Source organism: Mirounga leonina, unplaced genomic scaffold (assembly GCF_011800145.1).
Source record: "Mirounga leonina isolate KUSES-001 unplaced genomic scaffold, KU_Mleo_1.0 Mir_170, whole genome shotgun sequence".
NCBI classification, from domain to species: domain Eukaryota; kingdom Metazoa; phylum Chordata; class Mammalia; order Carnivora; family Phocidae; genus Mirounga; species Mirounga leonina.
The window spans coordinates 46744171-46759350 of NW_023270433.1; positions in this window are offsets into that span (position 1 = coordinate 46744171).

Genomic DNA, 15180 nt, shown 5'->3' on the forward strand with positions numbered 1-15180 from the left:
GCTAACTTCTTTTTTTTTTTTTTAATTTCTTAATTTAAATTCAATTCAGTTAACATATAGAGTATTATTAGTTTCAGAGGTAGAATTTAGTGATTCATCAGTTGCATACAACACCCAGTACTCACTATATCAAGTGCCCTCCTTAATGTCCATCACCCAGTTACCCCATCTCCCCAGCCCCATCCCCTCCAGCAACCCTCAGTTTGTTTCCTGTGATTAAGAATCTCTTATGGTTTGTCTCCCTCTCTGGTTTCATCTTATTTTACTTTTCCTTCCCTTTCCCTATGTTCATCTGTTTCGTTTCTTAAATTCCATCTATGAGTGAAATCATATGGTATTTGTCTTTCTCTGACGGGCTTATTTCGCTTAACATAATACCCTCTAGTTCCACCCACATAAGTTGCTAACTTCTAATAATCCCAACCTGTTCCTTCCTTCCCCAGCCTCAGTAAGTGGGAGCTTCTTCCTGCAGTCATCACTTTTGAAATACCCTAGTGCTCCTTTATTGCCTTTTGGTTCTCAAAACTAGAGTAATATTTTATTGGTCTGTTCTCTCTTTCCAGGACCCTGACTGACACAGTGGTAAATACAAGATCGCTTCAGGGGATGCCCCCAAATTCCATAAATTGAGGAGATGATGTTCCCTTAGAGTAAATGTATAGTATAGTTCAATAATACCTTTAGTTCCTGATTTCTTTTGGGCACTGGCAGAGGTATTATCTAGAAAATAACCTGTCTTTGGCCATCTTTGAAGAAGTAGCAATTTCTATGATCAAGGTTATAATACCCATCAGGTGTGCACCAGATTGGTGGGTGCCCATTTTGTACCCATTATTGCTAGATTTTTTTTTAGATATTCTAGGTGTCTGTGGTTACATTTTATTTTATTTTCCAATTATGTACTTTTGTAGGAAATTGCAAAAAAATGGAAAAGCGTAATACAGAAAGTTTTAATTATTTGTAGTCCCACAGTACCTGTTTATATTCCATTATCATTATATGTATATATGTTATGTATGTTTATATATATTCAATAGGTTTCTTACTACACACATTTTTATAACCTACTTTTTCATTCAATCAATACATTTATTAGGATTTCCCGAAGTATTCTTAATTGACTGCATCTTCTTAGATGAAAGATTGATGTAAAATTAAGTCCACAAAAGAAAAAGACTCAAGCCTCATCTTGAAGATGTCGTATTGTTAACTTGCATTTATTTTTAATCCAGCGGTCTTTTAAAGAACAACAAGAAGAAAGGGTGAACTTCTGAGACAGGGATGGGGAATAAGCTCTAGCACATGTGTGCAGAGCATTGGCTGCATAGACCCCTGCAATGACAGGAGATCAGAGTGCTCTCCGTGGGACAAACTTCGGGGATCGATTAGCAAAGTCTTCAGTGGGTGTGGTGGCACATGAGCCACGTAAATGCTAGCCACGTTCTGAGGCATGTTAGTGGATCTTTCAAAGTGGAGTCTTTTCTAGTCACCATTAACTGTCACAAGAGAACCCTGCTCAAGGGAAGACTTTATTCATTCATCTAATAACAAACACAGTGTATTTTGGGGATCTGTTGCTACATAACGAATCACATCAAGTCTTAATAGCATAAAACAATTCCCACTTTATTATGCTCGTAATTCTGCGGGTCAAATATTCAAGCAGGGCACAGAGAGAAGAGCTCATCTCTGCTCTGGGATTTGGGGGTCTCAGCTGGAGAAGTTGGACCAGCTCCACTGGCTGTGTGTGCTGTCATCTGCATTCCTCAGTTCTCTGTGTGGTGTCTCCGGGGTCGAATGTACAAGGTGCCTCCTTTACTCATACACAGGGCTCCTGGCCTGAGATGGCAAGGACAAATGATAATTGGCTCAATCTCTTTCTCTCTCCTGGCAGCTTCTCGAGGTGGTGAGCTTGGGCTTCTTACAGCGTGGCAATCCCAGAGTAGGCAGACTTCTTTCATGGTGACTGGCTTCCCCTCATGAAGCATTCTAACAGTATGCCTCAAGGCTTCTCATGATCTAGCCTCAAAATTCACACAGCACCCCCTCTGTCACATTCGATTGGTTACACAGGGCCAGTCCACATTCAATGAGGAGGATACTACATTGAGAGCTGAAGTTCTTCGAGAGCCCACTGTTAAGGGATGGTTACCACATACCATCTTGCAGATCAGTAGGCTCTCCTACTTGAATTATCTTCACTGACACTCACAATGCTCCATATGGTGGAAGTTTGGGATTCTCATAATTGGAAGCAGAAGATGAAAAGGGGGATCCCATGGTTTTCCGAACTAAGAGGTCACCTACTGCTGGTAACTCCATGTTTGGGAATATTTTTCTCAGAGAGTGTGAATAATACTTGGGAGTTCACGTCATAGGATAAAAAGCAGAGGCAAACATTTGGGTATTGAATATGGAAGGTATTGGAGAGGAAAGTTCAGGGAAGAGAGAGTAGAGTTAACTACCACATATTGTATAAAAGAATACCAATTGTCCGAGGGAGAAGTAGGGCATTTTGGAACAAAATCTTTGAACGCCACTCATAATATGGTCCTTTTCCATAGACTTTTTACATGAGTCAGGGAGAAGGGACATTAAACAAAACCTACCAGAGCAGACATGTAGAAAAGGCTTTATTATTTCTATGTTATAAATGAAGAAGGAAGCATATTAAGTGACTTGCCCGAAAATACATAGCTAGTTAAGTGGCAGAGCCCCGAGGAAAGCTCAGAGTATATAACGGGAAATTAGTGCTCTTTTTTGCTGTGTCACGAGATCTCCTAGATCAGACATCATACACTGGCCAGTTAGAGTTCTTGGTTACAAACACAAAAACTTGCTTTGGCTAGCGGGCACAGAAAAGAGATTTATTGGAAGGCTATCAAGTAGCTTACTGTATGGACAGGAATGCTGAAGGATTAATTTCAGAAAATATTACCTGAGACAGTCATGGTCAAGGCAGAGGAAGAGACTGGCGAGGACACTCACAGGTTGGACCCCTGCGATGAGCAGAGGCTACTACCATGCTGTTCCAGTAATGTCACTGATCACAACCCTGGGGAATATCTTGGAGTCTTTGCGTCATCCCTCAAGATCTAAAGTCCCGGGTGGGAGCATCTGATCAGTCAAACCTTAATCATACGCTCTAGCTGTCAGGTGGTTGTTTAAAAAAAGAAACATCTAGGGGCACCTGGGGGGGCACAATCAGTTAGAGTCTGACTCTTGGTTTTGGCTCAGGTCCTGATCTCAGGGTCGTGAGATCAAGCCCTGCAAGGAGCTCCATGCGCAGTGGAGTCTGCCTGAGACTCTCTCTCCCTTTCCCTCTGCTCCTCCCCACCCTGCTCTCTCTCTCTCTCTCAAATGAATAAATAAATCTAAATAAATAAATAAATAAATAAGGAACATCTCGGCCTGTGTGCCTACCTCTTATGAAGGCACATACAGTGGGGGAAGGGGCTCCCCAAAATGAAGTGGGGTTTTGACTGCTGGCTAGCCAGAAATACCAGCAAGAATTTGCTCTATGCACTTTTCCCTGCAGTGACCACAGTTTACCACTATATTTGAAGTTCCAAAGAGAACACACCATTCTCATTAGAAACCTGAGGGTTTGAGGCAAGGACGCTAGGAGATGAGGGGTTCCTGGGTGGTTCAGTGGGTTAAGCAGCTGCCTTTGGCTCAGATCATGATCTCAGGGTCCCTGCTCAGTGGGGAGTCTGCTTGTCCCTCTCCCTCTGCCCCTCCCCCTTGTTCGTGCTCTCTCTCAAAAAAAAAAAAAAAATCTCAAAAATAAAAAGGATTGCTAGGAGATGAAAAGTGAGGCATGCTGGGCCAAGCCCAGGATATTTGTTAGTGCAGTCCACATTCTGAGACTTAGTCTCTGCTCCCTGCAGCTAGTAAATGAAATAAAGAAAAAAAAAGGAGAGAAAAGCTGGATGTAGGCTGTAACTTTTTCCTGTGCCCATGATAGCAATGCCTGTGTTTAATTGTCTATTGATATAAAGCAATCAGAAAAGATGATGTTGTGAAAGTCAATACTACATCGACCCTTTTCGAGGCCAAGTTTACAACAGGATGATCTGAGTAAGAATTGTATTTCTTAGAATGACATGCAAGAAGGACTTTCATTGAATTCCCCGCATGACATCCTTAGCAGAGTATGAGTCTGATGTGTGCAGTCTAGCAAGGAATTCTTTGTAGACTACAAGAGAAGGCTCAGAATGGAATGGGGGCAGAGAACAGGACAATAGTTTTAGGGGGGTTGGAATTAAATCAGAGGAAGGGAATAAGTATATATTGATTTGCTTTATGAATCCAACAGGGAAATTCAAGAAGGGAGTTTATAAGAAAGGGAATTCCAGGGTCCAGATTAAGTTGAGAGGAGAATTACTCAGAGGAGATCATGAGTGGATTTGGCTAAAATAGAGATAAATACAAACTCAGATGATGAAGGTTTTGTTAGCAGAGAGAAGTTAGATTCATCATTGAACTAAAGGGATCTGATGAAAAGAATAGAATGAAGGACTGGATCAGTTATCAAGGGAAGAGAAAGACTACAACAAGGAGTCAGTTATGGAATACATGTGAGAGGGTGAAAAAGGAAAATAAATTCTTCAACATTGTATAAGATTGCCTAGCACATCCAGTCTGGGTGGGACTGAGTCCTTAAAAAGGCAAACCAGTCTGGGATGCCTGGATGGCTCAGTTGGTTAAGCATCCAGCTCTTGATTTTGGTTCAGGTCATGGTCTCAGGGTTATGAGATCAAGCCCCACATCAGGCTCCATGCTCAGTGGGGAGTCTGATTGAAATTCTCTCTCCCCCCCTCCCTACCACCCCGCTCACTTGCACACTCTCTCTCTTTCTCTAAAATAAATAAATAAATAAATAAATATTTTTTAAAAAGGCAAACCAGTCTGAAACCAAGCATTTTAAATTTATTGTCTCATGCCAACCAAATGCTCATCCCTATTTTGCAAATGGGCAAATTGAGGCTGAGAGGTGTTGACTTATTTTTACCAAAAACACCTATTTAGCAGTGAGCTAGCTGAGATTTAAGCCCAAATCTGTGTGATTCAAAAGCCCAGGATCTTTTCACTTTACAATGATGACTCTTGAATTCAGAAAATTTAAAGTCAGAGGTTAGCTGCTCTTGCATTTATTTTCAATCTACGCATTAAATAGAAGAAAGAGGCTATTGTGAGACTCTTGATAAATTTTATTTTTTTTTATTTTTATTTTTTTTAAGATTTTATTTATTTTTTAGAGAGCCAGCGAGAGAGAAACAGCATGAGAGGGGAGAGGGTCAGAGGGAGAAGCAGGCTCCCCGCTGAGCCGGGAGCCCGATGTGGGACTCGATCCCAGGACCCCGGGATCATGACCTGAGCCAAAGGCAGACGCTTAACCATCTGAGCCACCCAGGCGCCCCTTGATAAATTTTAGAGGAAATAAAATATGAGCACTTTTTTGGTGAGAGAGAGGTAGAATAGGGGATACTGGCAAGTATAGCCCCTTCCAATTCCCCTGCCCTCTACGTATATGTGATCTATTCCAATTTCAAGACTTTTTTTTTTTTTTATCACTCATCCAATGCTGATACAGGAGAGACAGACGGCTACCCCCCAAAGATTTATTTTGGGCTCCTTTCCTTGGTGTAAGTTTGCTGCTGGGACAAAGCTGCCCATCCAAGGACTACGCATTCTAGCCCCCCTTTCATCTAAACAGGACCATGTAATTAGTTAATTCCAGGCTAAGGCTTTTAGGAAGCAGGTGTGCCTTTTTTCACCATTCCTCTTTCCCTCTCTTCTAGCTGGATAGTATCACCCAGAATGACCTTGAAAGACACTTGTCAAAGACAACAGAGCCGGGGCGCCTGGGTGGCTCAGTCGTTAAGCATCTGCCTTCGGCTCAGGTCATGATCCCAGGGTCCTGGGATTGAGCCCCGCATCGGGCTCCCTGCTCGGCGAGAAGCCTGCTTCTCCCTCTCCCACTCCGCCTGCTTGTGTTCCGGCTCTCTCTATCCTCTCAGTCAAATAAATAAATAAAATCTTTAAAAAACAAAAACAAAAAAAGACAACAGAGCCTCTCTCAGCCTGGCTTCTGAATAACCACCACAACCTCCACCTTCCTCTTCTCTCCAAACATGAAGATCAGTATTGAACTATTACTTGAGTAAGAAAGGTTTGCTTTGTGTTAAGCCATTGACATTTTGGGGTTTATGTCTTATAGCAGCTGGTGTAGCCTGAACTAACACAATCGAATTGAGTTATTCAGTCTCTTTAGTGGTCTTGCTTCCTTTTCTTTCTTATTTGAATTTTGATGCTCTGTTAGAACTTGCTTAATAATTTGAACTTCATTCATAAGTCTGAGATTCTGCAGCTCCTAGCTCACTTTTCCATGGCTGAGTTAGTTCTTCTGTAGCTCACTGAGCAAATATTTAATAAACATGTATCTTGTGCTATATGTTAAGTGTCATATGGGTCTAAAAGTAAAATTTTTAAAATGTCCTTTTAGATGTGACAGTGTTGCTAACTGTAAGGATATTAAGGCAGCATTGTTCATAATATCAAAAGAATGGAAAATATATAAATGTGTAAAAGTAGAACAATGGATAGTTAAGTCTATGGTGTATTTGTCTAATAAAACACCAAGAACTGTTTTTAAGGGGAACTGAGTTTGAACTTTATTCAGTAGATTTGGAGATTATTGAAACTTTTTGAGAAGATAAGTGAAATGAGCAAATCGTATTCAATGAGAATAATCAATATGAAAGGTCAATTGAATTAGTGAGAATCATGGATGAGATGATCAATTGCTCTCAGTATTTGCTCTCTCCTCCTTTTATTAGCAAGAGAACTCTAGAGTATTAGCTGACCAAATAGCAGCCCAGCCAATGTCAATATTTCCTAGTCTCCCTTGAGATAGATGTCACCAGGCAACTAAGTTCTGACCAGGAGTTGCTGTTACAGAAGAGAAGACTGAAATGTCACACTTATCTTGGCCAGATGGTGGGAGCCAACCCATTGGCAGGGCGAACTGCCTTCATATCTAAGCCTGTTGTTTCAGTGACCATCAGATACTGAGAAAGACAGAGCAGAACAAGCAGAACACAGAGGCCAGTAGTTGCTAGTTTTCAAGCACAAAATTTGGGCTTGAGCTGCAGCTGAGCTGCAGGGTCTTGACATGGTAGTGCCTTTTCTCTGTCTGGATGCTCTTGATCTTCCCTCAGTCCCTTACAATGCCCTACAGGCATTCTCTCACGGACAGGGTCCCTTTTCAAATGAACACATAGCCAGGTCCCATTGAGGCTTGTTAGAAATTAAGAGCCGTCAGTGTTAGAAGGTTGGAATGCCTGCAAAGAAAGCCTCTCACAAATCCTCTCTTGCTCTCTACTCTTTCAGCTTTTTTATAGCCTAATGTGAGTGAGGGCATTCAAAAGTTGTGTCAAAAGTTTACAGACATGATAGGTTCCTCTCTCAACTATCATTGAAATATAGCATCTATTATCTTGCCTTGGCTGAAACAGAGACAGGACAAATTCCATTTTAACACACAACCCCACAAAGAACAGAAAGCCAGAAGCTAGAGAAAGCACACAAAGAAATCAAGAGATTTTCTTAATGAAAAAATTCAGATGTACAATGGAATGTTTGTGTCTCCCCCAAATTCATATGTTGAAATCCTAACCCCCGATTATAATTTTATTAAGAAACAGGATCTTTAGACTATGGACTCTGAGAAACAAACTGAGGGTTCTAGAGGTGAGGGGGGTGGGGGGATGGGTTAGCCTGGTGATGGGTATTAAGGAGGGCACATTCTGCATGGAGCACTGGGTATGATACGCAAACAATGAATCATGGAACACTACATCAAAAACTAATGATGTGGGCGCCTGGGTGGCTCAGTTGGTTAAGCGACTGCCTTTGGCTCAGGTCATGATCCTGGAGTCCCGGGATCGAGTCCCGCATCGGACTCCCTGCTGAGCAGGGAGTCTGCTTCTCCCTCTGATCCTCCCCCCTCTCATGCTCTCTCTCTCTGTCTCATTCTCTCTCTCAAATAAATAAATAAAATCTTAAAAAAAAACAAACTAATGATGTAATGTATGGTGATTAACATAACAATAAAAATTGGGGGAAAAAAAGAAACAGGATCTTTAGGAGGTGATTGGGTCATGAGGGTGGAGCCCTCAGGAGTGGAATTAGTGCTCTTAGAAAAGAGAACCCAGAAAGCACCCTTGTCCCTTCCACCAAGCGATGACTCCGTGAAAAGACAGTGGTCTATGAACCAGGAAGCAGGTCCCCATCAGACATAGAATCTGTCAACACCCTGCTCTTGAACTTACTAACCTCCAGAACTGTGAGAAATAAATGCTTGCTGTTTAAGCCACCACATAGTCTTTCTTTTTTTTTTTTTTTTTTCAATTATAGCAGCCCAAAAGGACTGAGATGATATGCTTATGCTTAAGTGTATTTTTCTGGGAAAAAAGTCCCTGGGTTTCAACAAAATCTCAAAAGGGTACATGACCCCAAAGAAGGGAAGGATTATAGGTACAAAACTGTATTTAGGCATTAAAAGAAAATATATGGAAAGAACAGTTCAGTGTCTTGATGTTAATCAATGATGTTCATCAATGCTGACAGTATGAGAGAATGCAGAAAAGCCAGAAAAGAAGCAGTCAAAGACAGTCTAACAGAATAAGATTTTGAAACATTACCCAATGTATTGTATTTTTCCTTCTTGCCAATTCCTTTTATGCACAGTTGACTATAAACCCTGAGGCTGAGGCTTAATGTGTTAAGGAAACAAAGAATAAAGGAACAGGGAGGGGGGATCCTCAGCAAAAAAGAGATTTATTCTTTTTGAGTTCCAAAAGAAGTTCTTCTTGAAAGCCAGTGATAGAGACACTAACTCTGAAAGAGAAAACTGCTTTTTTTTCACTCCCCACCCCTCAACACCCAGCTAAGAGTCTGGTGGACTCAGAGTACTTTCTTCTCTAAACTATAGAATCTCTAAGAATTTATGATCATTGAAGAGCAGATTTGCACCATCAAAAGAGAAGTAGGAATGATTTCTGGGATAAAGAAAGAGGAGGCCTGGAGAGGAATAGGGAAGAGCAAGGGAGTTTGGATACTAGTGTGAGCTCTTCTCTCAGGGTCAAAATCTGGCTGAGAGATAGAAAAGCACAGATGGATTTGGGGACTGAAAAACAAGGGGTCCTAAGCTCCTCTTTCAAACCCTGGAAGGAGATAGATTTCCCAAGTGTCTTCTGTCAATATGAAGTAGCCAGAAAAAGGCGGAAATGTTTTCTGGACAAGTCTAAGCAGAGTGTGGATTTAGATAGCCTCCCCACAACTCTCTCCACCCAATCCCAGTTTCTTTGGATTTCTTTGAGACATAGAAGAAATCCCAAAATAATTTTGTGTGCCTGGTGAAGCATCAGAATAGCTAAGAGCTGAGAAGTAGACTTCCTGAAAGGGGTTACCACGAAAGATAACAGGTCGAAGGTCAGCAGAGCTGTTAGCAGAAGCTGAAGGGTTGTTAGTCAAAGCCCTGAATGAAAAGAAGATATGCGTAACTCTGAAAGGATCACAGTGCCAAGTATTGTGAGGTAGGGGTGAGTCAGCAGAGGCAGACCACTGAGTTTCCGGGAGCAGTCACCATGCACTTGCAGAATAAGAGGAGTGTCATCAAAGGCAAATTCCAGCAAAAAACTATCTCTTCTCCGATGAGAAGCAAAGATAAGCCCCTGAGAGCTTAGATCAGTCTGGGGAGAAGGAAAAGAGATGCAGAAAGCAGGTATCAACCAGATTTGTGCTTTAAAACAGAAAACCCTAAAACAACAACAAAAACAAATAAACCAAAAATCCAGAGAGCCCTCAATGATCCCAATTTGATAAATTTAAGTTTTTCACCATTAATGGACATGAAAGTGACTAAGTGTATTTGGAATGAAATAAAATTTCAACTTTGTTTAAGCTACATGGTATACAAAATTTATACCCATGCCATAAAAATTAGATCAGGAAAGTCAGGTATCAGAGGAGCCTGGCAGACGAGGGTTTCAAGAGAGAGTACATGTTCAGCTCCATCAAATCCTGAGAAGGTTGAACAAAGAGCAGAAGGGAGATTGCTAGTAAGGACTGAGTGCATGGTGGACAGAGAAAGGGAGTATTTCAAAAAAGATTAGCAATTAAAGAAAGATGAACAGTAGCAAAGTTCTTGTAACCTCTGCTTTCTTATCTGGGAAGTAAAGGGAAACAATACTTAAAAATGTAGAGTTGGTATTAGAATTAATGAAGTAATGTTAGAAAACATGCTTAAAATTGTGTCTGACAATAACAGATGCTTTATAAATATTAGTTTTCTACCTTACATTCTAACCTCCTTTCTTTCCCTTCTGGGAATGAAAGAAATCAGCATCCACATCTGTTTGAACATTATTATTGTCACCCTCAGCCTAATTTATATGAAGAAGTAATACATACTCACTCACACATGATATGGTAGGGCTAAGAGGAGTCTTAGATCACATCATTAAAACTTAAGAAATTAGAGGTTTAGGTAAAGGAAGCGAGGTCTCCATAATAACATGAATAGGGGGTAGAGCCAGGACAAGAACCAGGGTAATTGTTTTCCAGTGCAATGTTCTTCCATTTAGTGTTTGATCATTTTCCAAATAGTCAAGCTTGTTGTATTAGTCCAGTTTCCAACTTGTACAGACACCAGCATGGCCTAGATCCTGGGTCTCTTCCACCTTGTTTAAAGTGTTGGATTTAATGGGCGCCTGGGTGGCTCAGGTCATGATCCTGGAGTCCCTGGATCGAGTCCCGCATCAGGCTTCCTGCTCGGCAGGGAGTCTGCTTCGTCCTCTGACCCTATCCCCTCTCATGTGTTCTCTCTCTCTCATTCTCTCTCTCTCAAATAAATAAATAAAATCTTAAAATAAATAAATAAATAAATAAAGTGTTGGATTTAATCAAAATTCAAAAGATGCCAAACTACATCCCTCTATTAAGTCATCCTTCCCGCATGGCATGGCAGTCTGTGTGGCTCGGTTTGAGCAGTTCTTCACTAAACATTGATCACTATCCTGTGATCAGTTCAATCTGGCATTAGGAAATGCTTTCAAGTGCAAGAGGGAACACCAGAGACCATTTGTAGTGCACATAAGGTATTTGGCACCACTAAAAATTAAGGCAAACTGGGAAAGAAGAAAACTAGGCCTCTGTCATACAGCCACCTCCATGAGTCTCTTCCATTTGTTTTCAAAACAAGACTTTTGTAAGTAGAGCAACAGATGGAGTCTCCAGTTTCCACTGAGATGTCAAGTTTTCACAATTAGTCCTGGGCTTAAGCTAAATTCCAGTCATTTATGATCCCTGGTCACTGGGCTATGGAGAAGCCCAAATGCTTCATCTCTTCCTGGGACAGGGAACTAGAGAGATTAGGCATGAGTATCTCTAAACATAAATTAAGACAAAGACAAGCTAAGAAAGATCAGACTTCGTTTCTTTTTCGTTCTATTTATTTATTTACTTATTTTATTATGTTCTAATGACTGTCCATGATTGTTATTATTTAAGATAGCTGCATCTTCGTAACGTTTGGAATTTCCCCCTCTTTAACTATGCTGACCTAACGGATTAGGTAGTAATAAAAACAGTTGTGTCTAGCTAATTGGAGGTGCTGGCTGCAGACTGGAAGGAGGAGAGAGAGATCAGGGTATTTCTTCCCCAGTCTCCTTCTGTTTGGTGCCGCTGTTTGGGTGTGACTGCCGTGGGGGTATTTTGCTGGATATTCTTCACTTTACATAATTTGGTATCTTTTGAGTTTGGCTTATATCTCTTTGGAAATATTTCTACTCTTCTCTGCCCTGCTATGGGCCTTAGAAGACTGACCTCTGTGGACTGTATCACTTGAATGCTGTTGCCCTTTGCCTTCCGGTTGGGTTCAGTTAGTATGGGGATATCAGGAAGGAGACCAGAGCAAGGTGTTTCTTCCTTGCTCTCTCCCTTGCTATGGTTATAGTTTCCTTCCTCCACTGACTACAGTTCTAGTCAGACAGCCCCTCTTCTACGGCTCCAGTTCCCTTAGGCTCCCACAACATTATTTCCTCTCCATTGGAATGGCTTCCCAATGTTGCTTATTGAATTTCTTAGAACTATGTCTACTCCTCTGTAAATAATCCTTCTATTAAGTCATTTCGATTAAAACGGCTGAGAAGAAATCTGTTTCCTACTGGGATCCTGACTGACACATCTGGGAATGGAAAACATGACCAAAAGTCAAAATACTACACTTCATTCCCCACAAGATTTGAGAGAAGAGAAGAGACAATCAGATGGAAGGATTTTGAAGAGGCAGCATTTGGGAAAAATGGGATAGTCAATCCCCAGGACAGGGAGATGTGCTTGAAAAAAGAAAGTGATAAGTGTGAGCATATAAATCAACTAGACCAAGAAATATCTCTCAGGATATTACACTGGCAGGTCCTGACATACTGGTCATCTTCTATGGTTCCTAGAATCCAAAGTCTTATTGAATCCTTGGAACATGACATTTCCGCATCCTATAACAAAGCTCACTCTCTTGTATCCTTCCCATTGCCATCTCCTGATCAACCTCGGGCCCAGGCTCTGATTATCACCTTCTCAGTGCTATCTTATTAGGTAACCCCTCCTCATTGGTCTAGATTTCAGGTCACTGCTTGTGTCCTTTATAAGGTTTATATATAAGTTTACATTAGTTTATAACAACGTGTAATTATTTTATGCATTGGTTTGTTTATTCCTTTTGTCTATTATTCCCACTAGAATATAAGTTTCATGAAGATAGGAACTATGTCTGACTTGTTCAAATTATATCCCTATAGTCTAGAATAGAGTCTAGAAGATGAAATATAACCAGCAAATATTCATTGAATGAATGAATGAACTAATGAATGAGAGAGTTTGATAGCATGCACACTATGTTTTTACCTTTATCCCAGCTAATTGCAGCAGGCTATTTAAGACATTACTCTATGAAACTATCACTATGTTCCAAAAAACTCATTCTGCAAATACAGGGAACAATAGCTGGAAATGCCTGAGCTAAGAAGAATGTTAGAAGAATGTCTGAAGGAGGCGCCTGGGTAGCTCAGTTGGTTAAGCATCTCATGATTCTCATGATTTTGACTCAGGTCATGATCTCATGCGTCATGATCTTATGGGTCATGAGACTGAGCCCTGAGTTGAGCCCCAAGTCCGGCTCCTTGCTCTTCAGGAAGTCTGCTTGAAGATTCTGTCCCTTTGCCCCTCGCCCTCCCCCCACCTCTCAAAATAAATAAATAAATAAATCTTTTAAGAAAAGAAAGAAAAAGAATGTCTGAAGAGCAGTGAAATGAACATAGACTTTGGAACCAGTAGCCCTGGTGTGAATTGCAGGTCCCTCAATCAGTAGGTGTTTGGCCTTGGCCACGTCGATTATTATTTCTGAACCTCAGTTTCTTCATCTGTGCACGGAGATAATCATTCTAACTTGTGTGATTGACAGGCCATGTACGTGGCGACAATGTGCACTCAGTAGATGCTACTCTTAATGGCAACACAATTACTCTTTGATACAATAAGGTTGTTGACATTCCCACTGGTTAACGATCTCGTCTGTCTTCTCACAGCTGTATTTATCTGCCTGTAATAGTACCTGACGCGGTCGGGTGCTCGCTAGATGGTTGCTGAATGCCTGCCTGTTGTATTTGTGCTTCAAGAACAATAATTAAAACAGGCAGGATTTATTCAGAAATTCTGACAAGCACTTCATAGACATCATCTGATTTTACATCCGCACAAAGTGCATACTATTATTTTTTCCCATTTTATAAATAAAAAAGATGAATGTTAGAGAGAAAGAACAAGTTACTAAGTAAAGACTCTAAATGCCTCCCCGCCCCGTCCCATCAGCTCCCACCCCTTCTGAGAAGGACACGTATCAGTAGCTTAGGACACCCTTTTCCGAAGGTTGCCACAGTATGACCTTAGTGTTTTGAAATTGGATTATAACTCCTTTGGGGATTTGCAGAGGTCCCAAATCTAATCTGCTTTATATTGCATTTCCAAGGCCATTTAGTGCAATTATGCACCTTCATTTCAAACCTGCATAATATGTAAGAGCTTTGAACAGTAATGTAGCAACTGAAAGGGTACTTCTGCAGAATGAATAAATTATTAACTTTACTTACAATGCATTAAAAATGCATTAAAATAAGATATTCCTGATTCCTCATTTTGGTAGCTCAACTACATCTTGATACATAACCAGCATAATGAAAGAAGATGGAACATGGAGTTAGATAAAATTGGGTCTGTAGCCTGCCTCCTCTGCTTATTTAATGAGTGATCTTGTCCACAGATCCTAGGTTCCCTGGGCCCCAGTTCCTGATCTGTAAAATAGAGTTCATAATGCCAATGTCACCCAGTGGCTATAGGTATTAAATAGAAAATCTACGTGAAAGCAATTTGCACATAGTCCAGCGAATGGTAAGGTTCATGGAAATGTTCAACTGTCTTCACTCTCATGATTTTACCTGTGGTCTTAACAATTAAGTAAATATTCTGTATTTGGTATTTTTCACAGGTATTTTTATTTAGTCTTCAAGGTCAAGGTAAAGCATTTTCATGCAGCAGTTTTGGAGAAAGTTCCCCTGCCAGTTTTTATTCTGTCTTTTTCTCAACAAATTACAAAACGTAGCCTTCAGATGTACACATCAGATTTCTGTGAAGAGAGCATTTACTAAAACATAAACACGGAATGATGAAAATCTCTGGCATTTGCTTTTCAGCATATTAAGTGTAAAGAAAAACTCCTCGAATCTGCTAAAATCTTTCCAGAATATGGAGGATTTATGTTGGTTTTCTCTTTTATTTTAAGGCCAGAAGTGGAGGATTGCATTATCTAAAGCAACAGGAAATGATTCAGATCAGAGCAATCTCTGATCCCTCAGGTTCAGGACCTTTTATCAGAAGGTGTTTCCTTTGTTAATTCATTTGTTCAAATACATATATATAGAGAGAGAGGGAGAGAGAGAGATTTTATGTATTTATTTGACAGAAAGAGACACAGCGAGAGAGGGAACACAAGCAGGGGGAGTGGGAGAGGGAGAAGCAGGCTTCCTGCCCGGCAGGGAGCCCGATGCGGGGCTCGATCCC